Source organism: Chinchilla lanigera, unplaced genomic scaffold (genome assembly GCF_000276665.1).
Source record: "Chinchilla lanigera isolate Chin_1 unplaced genomic scaffold, ChiLan1.0 scaffold00114, whole genome shotgun sequence".
NCBI classification, from domain to species: domain Eukaryota; kingdom Metazoa; phylum Chordata; class Mammalia; order Rodentia; family Chinchillidae; genus Chinchilla; species Chinchilla lanigera.
This window is the reverse complement of record NW_004955515.1, coordinates 3,368,622-3,387,867: the sequence shown is the minus strand read 5'-3', so window position 1 is coordinate 3,387,867 and position 19,246 is coordinate 3,368,622.

Sequence of the window (19,246 nt, the reverse complement as noted above, 5' to 3'; positions counted from 1 at the left end):
AAAGAAAGAAAGAAAGAAAGAAAGAAAGAAAGAAAGAAAGAAAGAAAGAAAGAAAGAAAGAAAGAAAGAAAGAAAGAAAAGAGCCTCCAGGCCAAGATGGAAGAATCTGATTTCGTTCCTCCAGGAACTCTTTCTCTAGCGGGAGAGTTGTGCGCACACTGTACTGCCTCGTTTTTGAGGGTTTTGGAGACTGCTCCACCACCAGGGGGCCCATAACTCCAGGTTTCTGCCCCAGGAGGAAAGTGCAAGGAGCGGAGAAATAGAACCAAACCCTATTGCGACCGCTGCCACAGTGAAAAATTTGCTCTTTCTTTTTAGGCATTATCAAGAATGTATGCTTTCAAAGCCCTTTCTTGTGGCAGCTCTTCCCCGAGTCACTTTAATGGCTACATAATACTCCACTGCTGGATGGTGACTTACTGCTGGATAGTTAGGCTATTCTGATTTTTTCACTCTCAGATGGAACTTTCTTTTTTGTTGTCTTTTGAGACAGGGTCTCTCTATGTAGTCCAAGCTGGCCTTGAAATCACTGTAGCGCAGGCTGGCCTCAAACTCATGGCAATCCTTCTGCCTCAGCCTCCCCAAGAGCTAGGATTACAGGTGTGGACAACCACACCTGGCCGGGTGGAACATTCGTCTCTTTTTTTCGCTTATTTTCCTTGCATGTATTCCTCAAAGTGGAATTAGTTTGTCAGAAGACTTAAAGAATTTTAATGTCTTGACATACATTATTAAATTCTAATTTTCAGACATGCTCCTCCAGCAGCAGCAGAGTGTGTGCATGAGCACGTGTGTACTTCTTGTTGTATCCTGATTGTCCTAAAGTCTCAGCACTTTCAGTTTTCACATTTTGGAAGGTAAAAATGCCATTCCTGTGAGGTGTGAATCTGCACTTATTTAATGACTGTGAAGTCAAACATTTACACACATGTATTTGCACATGTGTGTTTCTTCTTTATTTGAAGTTTCTGGTTCTTGTTTATTTTTCACTTAGGTTTCTCTCACCTATTTTGTGAACTCTCGAAACACGGTTGTCTCTGGGTGCTGCTGAGGGTGAGGGATTGGTGATCTCTGTGGATACCCAAATCCTTCCATGTGCAAGTCCTTTTTATAACATGGTTTAGAATCTGCATGTACTGCCCCATGCAAAGAGAGTGTAAAGATTCATCTTTAGGAAATATTTGCATGAAAATGGATGCACCTTGAGACCATAATGTTAAGTGAAAGATACACAAGTTTAAATAAAGTATGGTTAGCCAGGTGTGGTGATGCACACCTGTACTCTCAGCACCCGGGAGGCTGAGAGTGCTGGGTTAAATGGAACCTCTACTTTCAGTTTTTTGAGGAATCTCCACACTGATTTCCACAGTGGTTGCACCAGTCTACATTCCCACCAACAATGAGGCAGAAGGATCACTGTGAGCTCGAGGCCAGTCTGGGCTATATAGTAAGTTTAAGGTCAGCCGGCACTACAGTACCCTTCTGGGATGTTGTTCATCGGGTTAATTTAAAAAGCTTAAGAGGTGAGACCTTGTCTTAAAAAAACAAAAAAAAATCATATAGTTTCTTTTGTTTGAGAAAACTAAAGTATAAATGAAGAGCAAATAAAGGATAGATAATAGGAGACAGATCTTTTTCAAAGAGGAAGGGGATCAAGAGATGGGAGAGGGAATCGGGATGTGTTATGTGCATGCACCAACTATATACAAAGAATGTAAGCATTATGTACTGCACACATATACTAATTAAATAAAATTTATTATTATTATTTGGTACCAGGAATCCAACTCAGGACCTTGTGCTTGCTAGGCAGGTGCTGTGATGCTGAGATATATCTCTGGCCCATGAAATAAAATTTAAATAAATATATTTATGATGTCAGCTTTATATTTAATTGTCTAATCCATTAAATATTTACTTTGCTAAATATCATGAAATTAGGCTCTGAACTTATTTCTTTTATTTATTTTTTTATTAATACATTTTTGCTATACATAGTGATCACATTCATCTAAGGAATTTGAATCTGCACATAATACATCTTAATTCTGCCTTTTACCCATTCCCCTCCCTTCCTTTCAACCCTACCTCCCTTCCCCACTTACAAAAGCTTTGTTTCCATTTTTCATCCATTCTCTTTTTCTTAAAATCCCTGTCCCTTCCTTCCTTCCTCCCATCTCCCTTGTTTTCCTTCCTAATTTTCCAATATCTATGCTTTGTTTTGCTTCTTATTTACCCTTTGGGTTTCTTGCACAAGAGAAACAATGTGATATTGACACTTGAGTGTCTGATATATTTCACTGAAGACTATGGTCTGGAGGTGCATCCATTTACCTAAAAATGACTCAAGATTATCCATATTTATGCCAGAGTAGTACTTCATTGTGTAAAAGAATCACATTTTCTTTATTCATTCATGTTTTGATAGGTATATGGGCTGTTTCCAACATTTAGCTATCATAAATTGCACTGTTATAAATATGGGTATGCATACATCACTATGGTATGATGATGCTTTTAACTCTTTTGAAAAGATACCTAAAAGGAGATCAGCTGGGTTAAATGGAACCTCTACTTTCAGTTTTTTGAGGAATCTCCACACTGATTTCCACAGTGGTTGCACCAGTCTACACTCCCATCAACAATGAGGATTCCCTCCTACCCCACAGCCTTGTCAGCACTTATTATTTGTTGATTTCTTGATAATAGCCATTCTTTTTGGGGTGAGATAGAATCTTGTTATGGTTGATACATTGTATCAACTTGGGGAGTCTAGAGTTTTGGCTAAGTGACTCAGCAGTTTTACATCTTGGGGTGAAAAGGACATGTCCTTACCCTTCTGGGATGTTGTTCATTGGGTTAATTTAAAAAGCTTAAAAGGTTAACTATGTGACTCAGCAGGGAGCCAGAATGCTTACTTTGTATTCATCCTGAGCCTGTGCAAGAGGAGGGCCTGAAGAATATGTGAGTGCTACATGCCCCCTGGGTGGAGGCAGCCTGCTTGCCATATAAGAGAGGGAAAGAGGCTTGTTTTTCTCTGCCCCTCCTCCCTTTTGGTCCTGTTGCCTTTGCTGTTTTCTGCCACCATAAACATTTGCCCTCTGCCATGTGCCACTCTGCCTTGGAGCCCACCAAGAATGGACTGAAACCTCCACAAATTGTAAGCTAAATAAGCCTTTCTTTCCTTCATTTTGGGCATTGGGTAATTTGTCTCAGCAAAGAGAGAAAAGTAACCAAGACAAATCTCAGCGTTGTTTTAATTTGCATCTCTCAAATAACCAGTAATGCTGAATATTTTTTCATATATTTATTTCCTGTGTATTCTTCTTCATCTGAACAGTGTCTATTCATTTCAGATGCCTATTTTTTGGACTGGATCTTTAAATTTGAGAGGTCTAATTTTTTTGAGTTCTTTATATATTCTAGATATTAGTCCTTTGTCTGAAGAACAACTGGCTAAATTTTTTTCCCATGCTATCAGTAGTCTCTTCACTCTATTGGTGGGTTCTTTTGCTGTCCAAAAGCTTTTTTACTTGATGTGATCCCAGTTGGTGATTCTTTGTAGTACTTTGTATTATCAGGGGTTTGTTCATAAAGTCTTTGTCTACACCTATGTCTTTAAGAGTTTTATCTATTCTATCTTCCATCAGGTTAAGAGTTTCTGTTTTGATATTTGGATATTTGATCAATTTCAATTTTAGTTTAGTGCACGGTGAGAGATATGTGTCTAAGTTCAATCTTTGGCATGTGAAAAGAGGCTATCTTTCTTTCAGTGAAGGTGTTGGCTCCTTTGTAAAAAAATAAGGTAGCTGAGTGTGTTTGTGGTTGCTTCTGCGTTTCCTCTTCAGTTCCATTGATTGTCAGGTATGTTTTCTGTCAGTACCATGCTGTTTTTATCACAGTAGCTTTGTAGTATAACTTCAGATCAGGGATTGTGATCTCCCTTTCCTTGCCCTTGTAGTCTGGAATTGTTTTTAGTATTCTAGGTCTTTTCTGGTTCCAAATGAATTTTGAGATGGATTTTTCTAGTCCTGTGAGGTATGTTATTGATATTTTGATTGGGATTGCTTTAAATCTAAATAACAATTTTGGAAGTATGGCCATTTTCACTACATTGGTTCTGTCAATGAATAAGGGATTATCTTTCCATTTTCTAATATCCTCTTCAATATCTTTTTTAAAGAGCACTGTAGCTTTCAACGTAAAGGTCTTTCACTTTCTTCACTAGGTTGATTCCTAAATATTTATTTTTTGGGGTGCTATTTTGAAAAGTTTTGTTTCCCTAATTTCTTTCTCAGTGAGTTTGTTATTTGCATATAGGAATGATATTGATTTTTTTTTTTTTTTTTGTACCAGGAATCGAACTCAGGATCTTGTGCTTGCCAGGCAGGTGCTTGTGCCACTGAGCTTATCCCCTGCCCCTTGGTATTGATTTTTGAGTGTTGACTTTGTATCCTGATATGCTTGTGAACTTGGTTATTAAATCTAGGGGTCTTTTGGTGGAGTCGTTGGGGTTGTCTATGTAGAACATCATGTCATCAGAAAATAATGATAATTTAACTTCTTCCTTTCCTATCCTTATTCCTTTCTCTTGCTTAATTGTTCTGGCTATTTTTTCCAGAAGTACATTGAATAGGAGTGGTGATAGTGGGCACCTTTACTTGTTTCTGATTTTAGAGTTGAAAGCTTTCAGTTTTTGACCATTTAGTATGATGTTGGCTGTTGATTTGTCATAGATAGCTTTTATCATTTTTTTGGCTTGTATCATATTGAGACAAAGACCATCTTCCAATTTTCTATAGTTTTTTTATAGCATGAATGGGTGTTGTACTTTGTCAAATGCTTTTTTATATGTCTGTGGAGATGATCATGTGGTTTGGGTCTTTGGTTCTCTTAATGTGGCATAGTATTTTTATTGATTTCTGTATGTTGAACCATCCCTGTATCCCTGGGATGAATCCTACTTAGTCATGGTGTATAATCTTGATAAGTTGCTACATTTTGTTTGCCAGTATCTTATTGAGAATTTTTGTATCTCTGTTCAGGAAAGAGATTGGCCTCTTTTTTGTTTGTATCCTTCTCCAATTTTGGTTCCAGGAGGAGTTTAAGAGCATTACTTCCTTTTTAATTTAATTAAGGAGTTTGAAGAGTAGCAGTATTAATTCTTCTTTAATGTTCCTATAGAATTCAGCAGTGAATCCATCAGGACTTGCGGTTTTCTTTATTGGTAGTTCTTTTTTTAATTACTTCTTCAATTTCTTTGACTGATATTGGGTTATATAGAATTTTTATTTCTTGATTCTGCTTTCATAATTCATAAATATCTAAGAATTTGTCTGCTTCTTCTGTATTTTCTACCTTATTAGAGTATAGGTTCTAAAAGTAGGTACTGATGATATGGATTTTTGCAAGATTCCTGATTTTGCCCTTTTATTGCTAATTGCATGGAAATGCGCCTTTTCTTTCTTTTTTTAAGATAAAGTTGGCTAAAGGTTTGCCTATTTTATTTAATCTTTCAAAGAACCAACTCTTTGATTCATTGATTCTTTATATTATTTCACTAGTCTCAATTGCATTAATTTCTGTTCTGATCTGATCTTTATAATTTGCTTCCTCATATGAATTTTGAGTTTACCTTGCTCTTATTTTTCTAGAAGCTTGAGGTACAATATTACTTTATGTATTTCAGCATGCTTTGTTTCTCTCTCTCTCTCTCTCTTTTTTTTGGTACCAGGAATCAAACTCAGGACCTGTGCTTACCAGGCAGGTGCTGTGACACTGAGCTGTATCCCTGGCCATGCTTTGCTTTTCTGATGTGGAAATTCACTGCTATAAATTTCTCTCATAGGGTTGCTTTCATTGTGTCTCATAAGTTCTGGTATGTCATGTTGACATTATCATTTAATTACAGAAATGGTCTATTTTATTATTTAACTTCATCTGCAACCCACTAGTTGTTCAGGAAGGTATTACTTACTTTGCATGTGTTTATGTAGCTTTTGTGGTTTCTTTTGCCATTGATTTCCAAATTCATTGCATTATGACCTGATACTATGCTTGGGATGATTTTAATTCCTTTGCATTTACTTAAAAATATTCAGTGAGCTAGTATGTGGTCTTTTCTGGAGAAAGGCCCATATACTGCTAAGAAGAATTTGTATTTTGTTGCTTTTGCTTGTAACACTCTGTAGATATCTACTAAGTCCATTTGTTCAAAGGTTTGGTTCAGCTCTGATATTTTCTTGTTGATTTCATTGTCTAGTTGATCTGTCTATTTGTGATAGTGGAGTACTGAGCTCTTCTATTATAATTGTATTCGTGATTATCTGATTTTTCATATTCATTAGTGTTTGTTTTATACAGTTTGGTGCACTGGTACTTGGCACATATATATTTATGATATCTATTTCTGTTATATTGTTTCCTTAACAAGTATGTAGTGATCTTCTTTGTCTCTTCTTATCAGTCCTGGCTTGAAATCCACCTTGTCTACAAATAGACTAGCTACCCTTTCTTTTTTCTGGGTTCCTGTTCCTGTATGGTTCTCCATTCTTTGATTTTCAGTCTTTGAGTTAAATGTGTTTCTTGCATGCAGCATGTTGTTGAATCTTGTTTCTTGATGAATTCTACTAATCTGTTTCTTTTGATTGATGAATTGTGACCATTCACATTCATGGTTATAACTGGCAGGTATTGACTTATACTTCTCAACATATTATTTTCCTGTTGTTGATTCCTTTTCTTTCCCTTTTATTTAATTACTTGCCTTGCTGGGTGGATTCAATATCTTGGTATTCTTGGACTCTTTGTCTTTTTCTAGAGTATTCCTCAGAACTTTTTACAGTATTGGTTTTGTGATCATGAATTTCTTCATGTGTTCTTTATCAAGGAGGTATCTTATTTCTCCATTTTGAAAGATAACTTTGTCGGGTGCATCATTCTGGATTGCAGACTTGAAATACCTCACTCTAGGGTCACCTTGACTTAAAGGTTTGTGTTGAGAAGTCTGTTGTGATTCTGAGGGTTTTCCTTTATAGGTGATATTTTTCCTAACAGCTTTTAATAATCTGTTCTTGTGTTGAATTTCTGAAATCTTGATTATTATATACCTTTCTGTAGATTTTTTTCTGATCATGGCTATTTGGAGTTCTATATGCCTCAATTACTGTATTTCAAATTCTTTTTCCATGCTTGAAAAGTTTTCTGTGATTAATTCTGTGAAAACCTTTTTGTCCCCTTTGTGCTAGCTTTTGATTTTTCACTCATGCCAATTAATCTTCTATTAGTCTTCTTTGCACCATCAAGCAGCTGTTGGATTGCTTTTTTGTTGTCTCTTGCCATTATTTTTTTGGAGGGTCTCACTATATAGTTTATACTGGCCTTGAATATAGTATGTAGCCCAGGATGGTCTCAAACTTGCAGTGATCCTCCTGCTTCAGCCTCTTGAGTGCTGGGATTACAGGCATGTGCCACTATGCCCAGTTTCCCTTGGGATTTTTAAGTCTTCATTTGATGATCACTAATCACAACACTGTCTTATAGATCTGATATTCTGTTTTTGCATTGGTTGACTCTGCTGTGTATACTTTCAATAGAAATGTTAATCTCCTGGATTTCTATTTGAGTCTATTTTATAGATCTCAGTTCTTTTCTGTGTTGGGCATTCATGGTTTCTATGTCTTTCCTAAGTTTCTTTATTTTTCACCTGTATGTACTCTAGATTCACTAACTAGTTCCTTTATATGGCTACTATGTCTTTAATTACTTGTGTAATTATTTCTCTTTTGGCTTTGTCAAGAGATTTATTTGTTTTGTTACTTCTACTGCTACCATTTCAGAAAATTCAACTGGGTGGCATTTGAAATCCTCCACCTCCGTGCCTCCTGACTTTGCCATTGGTTAGCTGGGGGCATTGGGTTTCATGTCTTCTCATTTTCTTTTTATTTATTTGTTTTCTGTGTTGAGGCTTGTAAATTGCTTATGGTAGGTAGCTTTATTGCCACTTTCAAGACTGCTTTAGAGAATGACTACTTTTCAGAGATGTCTCATAGGTGTAGCTGAATTTTGGCTTTTAAGTCTGACCCAGGATCCTGCCTCTTCCATTTATTAGGGATGAAAGGTTACAGCTTCTTTGGCTTATCACCCAGTTCTTTGGTACTGGACTGTAGTATTGTTTATGACCCCTAATATATCTACTATTGGCATACAGAAGATGAATTGATCATAGCAACTATGTCACCTTAACTGAAGTAGCACAATTAGTAATAACAATGGCATCAAACACAGACTAGAAAAAGACAAACTGATACTGCTAATTGCCACTTTTAACTTTAGGAATAAGATTTGAGGTAATATAACAAAATGTAAGACAAATCAAAAAATTAAATATAGTAAATATCCACTCACTAGAACAGTTTTACCCTAAGAGGAGAAAATTTAAAAGGGAGGAGAAGAAAAATATAGAGAAATGAAGAGAGTAGAAACAAGGCTGAATGACAAATGAAGATTATCCAAGGCTCAGGAAACTGGTGACAAAGACAGGAGGGAGGGAAGGAAGGAAAAAATTAAAACAAGAGCACAACAAAACAAAACTGAAAACAATGTTCACACTCACAAAAATGATTCAAAAATGAACAAAAAGAAAAAATACAATAGCAAAGAAAAAAAAGAATTTGTCTGTGATTTCAAGCCTGTGGTGATCTTCTGGGGTCTACAGTTTTGTGGCAGTGTCCAGTTCAAATATGAGTCTGCTGTTCCTGGTAAACAAGGGAGGCAGTCCAAGTTCAGATCTATGCTGAGTGATTGCCAGTAAACTGACACTGTGATTGTCCCTCACTCAGTCACTGTGGGAGTTTAATAATGGCAGCCCTGAGATGAAGCCAACCCATGGCTTCTCTGAGTCCCAGGTTCAGTTGGCCCCTCCTTAGGATGGCACTTGATCAAGTGCGATCTCCATGGGATATGGCAGACGCTTGGAATGGAGTCACCAGCTGTTGCAGTGCTCAGCATCCATTGCTCTGCATTTCTCCCAGGAGGCCTTGGAGTTGCCTGCTTTTAGTATGTCTCTATAGATTTGATCTTTCTCATAAGCCATGAACCAAGAGCCAGGGAGAAAATGCAAATTTCCTCTTCCTTTTTTTCTGCATTGTGGTCTGTGTAGGCTCCATTTTTCCTTCAGATCCCTCTTGGGTTCCAGGGATCCACCCTCCTCGTTTTCTTCCCTAAGCTATTATTTTCCAATGTCTGGATTCCAAATCTTGGAGAGGCTGATTGGTTGCTACTTACCACTCCACCATCTTCCTGGAAGTCTCCTAAACTGATTTCTTTTCCAAGGAGAGCAGTAACTCTACTAGTAGAATGTATTGACAAATTCATTACATTTTGGTTTGTGATTTTAAAAATATATTATGCTCTTGTCTAGGAAACTGCTACAGTAGGCAGAATTATGAGACATCTGCAAAGTTTTTATGCTTTCTGGGACTGTGAATGTGATATATTTTACTTTCACAATTAGGTAATATTACAGGGCACAGGTGACCTTGAGAAAAAGAGGCTGTTTGGTGGACTCAGTTCAGAGAACCAGCCTCTTTTTTCCAAGCTGGAAAAAAGCAGGATGCGAAGGAGAGGAGTGGCTTAGGGTCATTCACTGAGGACATCCATAACCCAGAGCTGTGGCTGCATTCTAACAATGCAGGAATTGCATTCTAACAATAAGAATAATAATCTGGGAAGCAATTATTTCCCCTGAGCCTCCAGATGAGGACTCAGCTTGGTCAACATTTTGCTTTCACACTTGTGAGACCTCGAGCAGAGAACTCACCCTATGAGAATGGTGAGTTAAATGTTCAGTAATTTGTTACTCTGCACTGAAAATTATTACTATTGTATATTTGTGTATTGGTATAATGTGCTTTTGGAGACTATATAGGCATTGCTATATGGACAAACTGAAGGAAAGGAGCAGCCCCTCCATAAAGAGGGAACTGTGTGTGACCTGGCACAGAGAATACCAGCAATACCGTCCTGTTCAGAATTGCAAATCTGTACAGAGAGGCACTTTTCAGCCTGATTCCTCAGTTTTTCACATTTTACGATATTTGCCTTTTATGGGTTGGATCAGAAATGTCTCCCAAAGCTTGTGTGTTGAAGGCTTGGTCCTTAGTGCAGCGGTGTTGGGAGGTGTGGCCTCTGGAGGGATGATTGGATCAGAGGGGTTCTGACTGCACCGGTGGATGGATCCATGGAGCTGATGGGATGTTGGGAGGTGGAATCATTAGGGGGCAGCTGCGTTAGAGGAAGTAGGTAATTGAGAGCATGCCCTTGAAGAGTATATTTTTGTCCCCCATCTCTTCTGCCCTTCCCATCTCCCTTTCTTTCCTCTTCTCCATCTCTCTTTCCGCTTCCCGGCCACCATGAGGTGAGCAGTGTTGCTCTGCCAACCTCTCCCTATTGTAATGCTCTGCTTTGTCAGTGGAGCAGAGTGTGACCCCTGAAACCATGAGCCAAAACAGATGTCTTCCTTGTAGGTTGTTTTTCTCAGGTATTTTGTCACAGTGATAGGAAGCTGATGAACACAGTCTTATCATTCTTTCTTGATGTAGATATAAATACAGTTATAGACACACACAGATATGATCTTGCTAGCAACAGTTTGGACACCAAGTGTGTGGATTTTCTTCCCCACACCAACAACCAATTGTCCAACTCTCTGAACAGCAAGTGTATGTCTAACACTTTTATCCCATTCTGACATTATCCAGAGTTTGCACAGTTGCATAACAATAAAGGCTCAGTCCCACAAGACAACCTTATTTCAGATGCCAGTTGGAAGAACCAGGTCCTCAGATTACTTGTACTTGGTACTGCATAGCTACAGAGTCCCCTGATCCACCACTGTCGGGTTTAGTAATTTGCTAGAATGACTGAACTCAGAAAAGTACTTTACTGACTATTACTGTTTTTTATTTAAATAAAGGATACAACTCAGGAACAGTTAGATCCATAGGACCATGTGAGGATGAATAGCAGGGCATTTCCTTGACCTTCCCAGAATCTCCTCCCAGGATTTCCATTGTTCACTAACTCAGAAGCTCTCTGAGCTATCATTTAGGGGTTTTTGTGGAGGCACAACTGATTAAATAATCAGCCATTTGTGATCAGCTCAATGTCCCAGGAGGTAAGTAATGGGGCTAAAAGTTCCAGGATTTTAATGAAGGCTGGATTTTTCAACTACTTCCTTGCTTCAAGCTGTTAGGGGCTCAGCCAAGCATCATTTTATCAGAAGAAAAATGTATCTATCACGTCTGTTTCTTAGGAAATTAGAAGGAATTTAGAGCCAGAAACTGTTGCCAATCAGCTGAGGGTCCTTTTTCTCAACTCAGATGGAAATCATAAATTGTCAAAGTGCAGCTCTGCTAATAGTCTTGGTGTCACCAGATGACATGGATAACGCTGGATGTCAACAGTTAAAATAACCAGCTGCGGGCCATTGCCACTGTCAGCCACTGCCCGCTGCTGCTGACTTATTATTTTTTTTTCTTTTTTTTGGTTTTTTTTTTCCGGTACCGGGAATCGAACTCATGACCTTGCGCTTGCCAGGCAGGCGCTGTGCCACTTAGCTAAATCCCCAGCCCTGCTGCTGACTTATGCTGCATGTTGTAGGTGAACTCTGCTGGGTGCTGGTCTCTGCTGCTGGTCTTCTTTGGCTGCTGGTCTGTGGAGCTCTTTAGGGCTAAACATTCCTAGTGTTTATTGTTCTTTTTTTTGAGAAGACAACTTGTTCCATACTACTCAGGATAATTATAGGATATTTGGAGCCTATACTACACGAGCAACAAATCACAAGCATATTTACAGGATTGCCAAAGTGACTGCTTTAAGAGGACCTTTGCTGCAGCACAGTAGTGTCAGTGTGCTGAAGGCAGCCCTCCCAGACTAATCTGAGAAGTGCATGGGGAGTGTTGCCTATATAGCAATTGCAGGCCTGTGATTGGTCCAAGTGCAGGCCCATGACTGATTCAACTTTGGGCCTCCTGATTAGCCCAAGCATAGGCTTGAGATTAGTCCAAGTGGGTGCAGGGCTTCAGGATGTATTCAGTTGTCCTGGGTGATTCATTGAGGGGGTGGGGGCATGCAAGCTGTTTGATCAACAGCTGTCACATCTCTGGGGAAGATGATGGGGCTGAAACCAGGAAATCTTCAGGAAAGCTAGCAGGGTACATCATAGCTAATTGAGGTTCAGGGAGGTTAGGAATGTTAACAATGGGCCCAGATCCCTTTGTCTCTGATTTTAGCTAGGTTAGAGTGTCACCTTTTTTCAAAGAAGCAGCAGCAGCATCTGAAATGGGAGGAGTCGGGGAGGGGCTTTATGCTGGCAATGGAGCAGCAGTCATACAGGGGGAGTCTGGAGGAGAGTAGCTGCTACTTACCCAGACGGGACATCTAGTGCCTTAGTTAGTTTCTCATTGCTGAGACAAAATATCTGGCACCCAAAGTTAAAGGAGGAAAGGCTTATTGAAGCTCACAGTTTGTAGAGGTTTCAGTTCATAGTTGGCTGGCTCCAAGGCAGAGTGGCATGGCAGAAGTGAAACAGTCCAGGTTAGGCAGCAGGCAGCAAAGCAGTGAAGTAGCAAGTAGCAAGTGACAGCAGCAGCCCTCTTTCTTCCCTTATGTTCTATCCAGGCTACCCGCTCCTAGGGCAGCACTCATACCCAGGGTGGGGCACCCTTAACCCTAGCATCCCACCATTAATCAATTCCATAATCACATCTTTAATCCCATCATCACATACTGTAGATCTAGCCACTTCTGTAAGTTGACTGCATGAGGCTTTGGGGGACATCTAGATATAAGCCATAACACTGAGGCAAATTGCCCCAGTCTTGGACGGGCAAAAGGGAGGAAGGAAAGTGAGGATGGGCATGATAGTTGCCAGTCAAGCCACACCCCCTCTGGCTAGCGCAGTAAAAATGGAAAAGTCAGGTGCTTCTTGTGTGTCTCAAAACCAAAGGCAAAGATCAAACGTCTGTCCTGTTGTAACACACACGTGCATACACACACATACAAGACAGACAAATATTATTTTTAAAAAACACTGAATGTAAGATAGAAGCCTGATAATTGTCTATCCCAATATATTTAGGTATGTATTTCCTAAGAAAGAAGGATAGTTGCCTATGTGACCACAGCTCAACCAGTAATATCAGGAACCCAACCTTGACACAATAATATTTCACCCAGGGAGCACAGCCCAATGCCACACGTTGTCTCCAATTGAGATCAGGCAACTTTCAGTTCTTCCACTGGAGCAGCTGCACAGTTCTTCCCTGCTCTTCATGAGCTGGGCTTTATGGCAGATGACAGAAGGCGAGCATCAGGGGTCCTGGCTGGGTCTCCCTGGCTCCTACAGGAGAGGCTCATATGGCCACATGTAATTGAAGGAGAGGAGTCATGTGGTCATGCACTCACTCCTTGGGAAGCTGGGCCAAGCATTCTTCTGAAATTATCTATACTACAAACTATAAACTGTGATACACCACAAGACCATGATGTTAAGTGAAATAAATTGGACACACAAGTTTAAATATTACATTGTTTCTCTTCTGTGAGAAACCCAAAGGGTAAATCAGGAGCACAGTGGAGGACAGATATTGTGAAGCAGAAAGAACATGTTCAAATGGGAAGGGAACAAGGGAGGGGACATGGGGGACAAAAAGAAGGGGAAAGGAAATAAAATAATAGAAAAAAATGGAAACAAAGCTTTTGTAAGTGGGGAAGGGAAGGTTGAAGGAAGGAGAATGGAATAGGAAAACATAAAGAATTAAAATACATTATACACAGATTGGATTGGGGATATAGCTCAGCAGCACAAGTGCCTGCCTGGCAAGCGTGAGGTCCTGAGTTTGATTCCTGGTACCAAAAGAAAAGATATATACAGATACAAATTCCCTACGATGAATGTGATCAATATGTATGACAAATATGTACTAGCTAAAAAATAAAGCTTAAAAAATGGTTCATACTATTAGGCTTACAGAAAAAGAAAAATATAGATGAAACAAACTGATTTACAAATTTCCCAGACTTGTTCTAATTTAGAATTCAATTCTTCTGATTCACTCTTCAATTTAGAGCCTTAGGTTTCCATACTTTTTTATGAATTGTTAAGAATTGAGTAAGGCATTCTTTTGCTTATTTTTGTTTGCTTTTTGAGACAATGTCTTTGTATGTAGCCCAGGCTGACCTGGAACTCACAGTGATCCTCCTGTCCCAGAACGAGGCATGCTTAGAAACTTGGGGAGACTCCCACTGTGGGAATGTTCTAGCTGTAGGGAGTTGTTCCAGAGCTGCATACTGGGTGGGGAGGGCAGTTCTGTGCTGCAGCTGCTTGTGTTTCCTGCCAGGATCAAAGTGGGATCCCTATGTTCCCATTTGCTATCAGCCACAGAAATTGATACAGTTGGAGGATGAGGCAGGAGGACCACAAGTTGAAGCCCATCCCATGCAACATAGTGACTTAAGGAGATGCTATGTCTAAATAAAAATATAAAAGAGCTGGAGGTGGAGCTCAGGGTGAAGGCCCTGGGTTGAATATCTAACACCAAAAAAATTTTAAAAAGATACAGTTGGTACAGTCATGGGTCGCTTAACCACACGGTATTGAGGCAACTCTGAGGCAATTCGTCATCATGCTTACATCATATAGTACACGCAGGCAAATTAAGAAGGCTGTGACATCGCTGGAGGGTAGAATCTTACATGACCACTACCTTCCTGTAGCCTGTTGAAAAATGTCCTTATTGGGTGCATGATCATATCTGGAAAGTTTATTTTCTCCCCAAACATTGCTGAGAAACTTGAAAATTTTGTTGAAAACTGTAGACACCACATCAATACTGAGCTGTTGACATGGGAGAACAGGGAAAAGTTGTAATTTTAGCTCATATGTCTGAAAGGTAGTGGTCCTTGGGGAACCCACTTCAGCAAGCTGTTCCTTGCTGGGAAATTTCTTCTGTTAACCCAAAATACACACAACAAGATGGGCAAGGGAGAAGAGATAGGCGAAGATGTCCTGGGCAACTCTGAGTCAGTGTGAGAATTGAGTGAAAAGTCATTTTGTACTGGGCTTTGGCTGACCTCCTGGGAATGGGACTGTTCTTAGTATTTAAATTAAATGGAAAGCTCATGTATACCCTTGTTAGGAAGTTTGGGCTTCCCAGGAAAACGCTAGCGTTAGGAAAAGTCAGACAGGTGGAACAGTGAGAATTGTTTATTTGTTTATTATATTGCTCAAGTTGCTTGATGCTACAAATTGGAAGTTTTGTTTAAATTCTTCAGGTATATCACTAGGTTTTTAGTGTATGTGCAGCCAAAGCAAGCACAATCTCCAGGTTTTGTGCTTAATAGAAAATATATGTTGCAGTAAACCATCAGTTGCTTAATTTTTCAATGGTTTTCTTTAATTCTGGGTTGTGATTGTTGTTGTTGTCCCTCCTCCTCCACCTCTTCTCTCTCTGTTCCTCCTCCTGTTCTCCTCCTTTCCCCGTCTCCTCTCTGCCTCCTCCTTCTCCTCCTCCTTCTTTTGCTTTTTCTTCATTGGCAATTAGGAAAGACAGAAGTCCCACACACATTATTTACTTGGCCTACAATTTGGCAGTTATAGAATGGCCTGCTGTGTCATGACAATGGATCTGTGGAGGACCCTGGTCACATTGTCTGAGAGGTACTAATAGGCTGTTGAATCACGCTCTTCTCCAACATCTGCATCCCTGTTGCTGGTTTAGAAATACATCTGCATTAAGTTCTGTGATTCACCTAGAGTTAATTTTTGTGTATGGTATGAGGTATGGATCAAAGTTCATATTTTTACATAGGAATGCCCAATTATTTTAGCACCATATTTTGAGACAGGGTCTCACTATGTTGCCCAGGCTGGTCTTGAACTCCTAGGCTTGAATGATCCTCCTACTTCAGCCTCATGAGTGGCTGGGATGACAGGTGTGTGCCCCATACCTGGCTTTACCTCAGCACCATTTGTGGAAAGACTAACCTTTTCCCACTGACTGCCTGTTCAGCTTTGTAAATATCAGTTATTCTTAATTGTGTGGGTCTATTTCTGGGTTCTCTATTGTGTTCAGTGACCTGTTTTAATCTTGACCTCAATTCTACACTGTTTTGTGATATTAAATTACTGCAAGGAAAAAGCCTGAAACCAAGTAGTTTTCATCTTTCAACTCTTTCAAAGTTGTTTTGATCTTTTTAGGTACTTTGCATTTCTATGTACATTTAAAAAAATATTACATAATATTAGTGAAAACTATAAAAAGTAGTGAAAACTATAAAAAGTAACTACAAAAATATAAAGCTAATCATAGACAACTCATAATTATGTTACCCTGAAGTGGCCATTCTTAATGAGAGAAGACATAGATTAAAAATATTTAAAATTTTTTCTTGTTAAAATACTGGTGTGACAATAATAGTGTAAATATCTTTTTGATATCTTACTTTTTATTTGTCTCAGAATTTTCTGATATTCTTAGTTATGTTTTGAGAATATGTGCAAATGATTTCATCACATAGTTCAACAATAGTATAATTTTCACTATTACAAACAATAATTAGATAAAAGTGATTTTGTATGTGTATTTGTACATATCATTATTTAGTATAATTCTTAGAAATGAATTACTATTTTAAGTGGGGCATGGTGGCTCACACCTGTAATTCCACCACTCAAGAGGTTGAGGCAGCAAAGGGTCATCATGAGTTTGAGGCCACCCTGGGCTCCATGGTGAGACTCTGTCTCACAAAACCAAAAAAAAAAAAAGTACTATTTGAAAGGCTATTATTATTTAGGATTTATATGCATGTATCACCTGATTTATCTTGAGAGCAACTCTATCATAATATTCTTGAAGAATGTATTAATTATTTAATATAAACAGCTTACCTATGTGAATATACTCATACAACTCTAAAAATCAGCACGTTATAGTATTTTAAAATTTATCCTCTTTGGTAGACTATTTTTCAGTTTTGAAATTATTTAGTTTTTATCTCATTCACTTTTTCAAAATTTTAGAACATGTACATTTTATGACACCTGTATGGTTGTCTTTTTGTATAATAGAATTAAAACTTAACCGTACCAAAATCAATTAGAATCACCTTGCTAATTTCTAAGAAAAATTCTTATTGATAGGTTTATTGCAACTGCTTTGAATCTATAGATCAAATGGGATAGAATTGATGTGTTAATAATATTGACAAATAATATTGTGACAAATGAGCAAAATACATGTCTCCATTATTTAGGCTTTCTTTAATTTCTCTCATCAGTTTTTGTAGTTTTTCAGGGTAAAAATCTTCGTATTTTTGTTAGATTTATTCTTAAGAATTTTATATTTTTGATGTTATTATAAATAATATTATCTTTAAAATTTCAGTTTCCAGTTGTTCACTGTTAGTATATAGAAAGAGTTGAAAGTTGTATATTAACCTCAAATCCTGTACATTTACTACACCCATTTATTAATTCCACCAAATTTTTTGGGTAGATTTTTACATATTTTTATGCATGAATGGTAGTGTCATTTGTGAATAATAAATTTTACTTCTTTACTTCCAGGCTTCTTCATTTTCTTGACTACTTCTACTGGCCAGACTCTCCCTCACAACAGAGAAATCACAGAGCAGGTGCCCTCATTCTGTTCTGATCCCAGGGGGAATTCATTCAATCTTTCATTGCTGAGCATGATGTTAGCAGTGGGCTTCCTGCAGAGGTCTGTCTCAGTCCATTTGGTCTACTGGAGCAAAATACTACAGACGGAAAAGCTTATAGACAACAAATATTTAGTTCTCACCGTTCTGGAGGCTGAGAGTCCAAGATGGAGTTGCCCTGCCCCCCATTCAGCATGTGGTGAAGGCCAGTTCCTAGGCAACTGCTGTCTTGCTCTGTGCTCATATGGTGGAAGGGGTGGGAATCCGCTGGGTCTCTTTTATTAGGGTCCAGACCCTACTCAGGAAGGCTCCACCCTCAGGACCCAGTGGCCTCCTAAATGCCCCATCCTTAAATACGATCATATTAGGGATTAGATTTCAACATAGGAATTTCATCATGTTCGGACCTTAGTGATGTCCTTTATCAGGCTGTGGACTTTTCTTTCTGGTCCTAATTTTTTAAGAGCTCTTTCTTTTAAAATCATACATCAATGTGGAATTTTGTTAAATGCTTTTTCCTGTATCTATTGAAATGATCATATAGTTTTTAAGTTTTTACATTTTAAAGTATAATTCTATGCTCAACTGTATTGCTTTTCAAATGTTTCATGAGCCTAGCATTCTTGATCACCCCTGCCTTGATCGTAATTTATTATCCATTCCAATAAATTGCTGGATTTGATTTACTAAGTTTTGTCTGGCGCGTTTGCATCTGCATTCCTGTGGGATATTGGTCTTTGGCTGTCTTGGCTTGTAATTTACTCATCTGGTATGGAGAGCAGGTTAATGTTGGCCTCCTAGACTAGGTTGAGACATATGCTCTTTTCTTAAAACTTCTGGAGTTTAACCACAAGACTCGTTTCTTGACTTATGAGTAGCCTGGCTAACTTTCACGGTAATGAGATTGCTTTTCAGATTTGAACTGAACAGTGAGCTATTGCAGAAGCCTTCCCCTTAGCCCAGTATGATGGCCAACTCCTGAGGCCCTCTTTGAAGCTACTCAAGCAGAATAAGGGGTTATATTTGATTTGACTGTATCACTTTTATTTCTGTTAGGCTGTTTCTTCTGAGTGAGCTTCAGTAGCTTGTGAAATTTAAGAAATTGTCCATTTCGTATAAATTATTTTTTTCTTAGTTTTTTGACTATTTAAATATATGTGGGATCTGCACAGGCGCCCAGCCCGGGGTGGTCGCACAGCTGTCTCCCGGAAAGGTAGGCAGCAAGCACCCGGGAAGCGGCGCGCACACGCAGTCCCTCCGGCCGGCCACCGGCGTGCGGTTGAGAACCGTCATGCCACAGAGAAGCACCGACACAATAGGCCGGCCTGGAGACCTGCGTGAACCATCCTAACATGGAGAAACCTCTGGGAAAACATGCCACACGGCGGGTCGCTCTTGGCCCTGCCCTTGAGACCCAGAAAGGTCCAGAGTCCGCGGAGGAGCAGCTGCTGAACAAGGACTCGGAGAACACGAGAGTACTGACACCCAAGGACTCGGAGGTCAAGCTGACTAGGGACACACCATT